The sequence below is a fragment of the Oncorhynchus keta genome, unplaced genomic scaffold (genome assembly GCF_023373465.1).
Source record: "Oncorhynchus keta strain PuntledgeMale-10-30-2019 unplaced genomic scaffold, Oket_V2 Un_scaffold_1356_pilon_pilon, whole genome shotgun sequence".
NCBI lineage: Eukaryota > Metazoa > Chordata > Actinopteri > Salmoniformes > Salmonidae > Oncorhynchus > Oncorhynchus keta.
The window spans coordinates 167,501-168,942 of NW_026290775.1; positions in this window are offsets into that span (position 1 = coordinate 167,501).

Sequence of the window (1,442 nt, forward strand, 5' to 3'; positions counted from 1 at the left end):
CCTCTATTACCCTGTTTAAATAGTACTCTCTGTTTCCTCTATTACCCTGTTTAAATAGTACTCTCTGTTTCCTCTATTACCCTGTTTAAATAGTACTCTCTGTTTCCTCTATTACCCTGTTTAAATAGTACTCTCTGTTTCCTCTCTCTACTACCCTGTTTAAATAGTACTCTCTGTTTAAATAGTACTCTCTGTTTAAATAGTACTCTCTGTTTAAATAGTACTCTCTGTCTCCTCTATTACCCTGTTTAAATATAACTCGACTATAAAAGCTTCATTACGACTGGACATGTAACCCATCTTCAAACACTCATGTACACACACACACACACACACACACACACACACACACACACACACACACACACACACACACACACACACACACACACACACACACACACACACACACACACACACACACACACACACACACACACACACACACACAGAGAGAACCTCTCCCTTTAATATCAAAACATTTAGAAAAATAATGAATTTGAATGAAGAAGTGAATCACTGCCAGAAATAACAGCCTCAGTTAGAATTGGTTTCCCTCCTCCCCTCTATTAGCACTTAACCACTATGTAAATTCACCTCTTTTGTGGACAAAATATCTTGTTCTACTGAAGCATAGTAAATTAAAACATTGCCTGAGAGCAGAGGGGAAGGTGGGGGAGTGTGAAGAGGGTGTTATTTGGAGATCTATATGTCTGGATGAGAGGCTGCTGGGGCCTCTGTCCCCAATGGAACCCTGTTCTATATGTCTGGATGAGAGGCTGCTGGGGCCTCTGTCCCCAATGGAACCCTGTTCTATATGTCTGGATGAGAGGCTGCTGGGGCCTCTGTCCCCAATGGAAACCTGTTCTATATGACTGGATGAGAGGCTGCTGGGGCCTCTGTCTCCAATGGAAACCTGTTCTATATGTCTGGATGAGAGGCTGCTGGGGCCTCTGTCCCCAATAGAAATCTGTTCTATATGTCTGGATGAGAGGCTGCTGGGGCCTCTGTCCCCAATGGAAACCTGTTCTATATGACTGGATGAGAGGCTGCTGGGGCCTCTGTCCCCAATGGAAACCTGTTCTATATGTCTGGATGAGAGGCTGCTGGGGCCTCTGTCCCCAATGGAACCCTGTTCTATATGTCTGGATGAGAGGCTGCTGGGGCCTCTGTCCCCAATGGAAACCTATTCTATATGTCTGGATGAGAGGCTGCTGGGGCCTCTGTCCCCAATGGAACCCTGTTCTATATGTCTGGATGAGAGGCTGCTGGGGCCTCTGTCTCCTAGAAACCTGTTATATATGTCTGGATGAGAGGCTGCTGGGGCCTATGTCCCCAATGGAACCCTGTTCTATATGTCTGGATGAGAGGCTGCTGGGGCCTCTGTCCCCAATAGAAACATGTTCTATATGTCTGGATGAGAGGCTGCTGGGGCCTCTGTC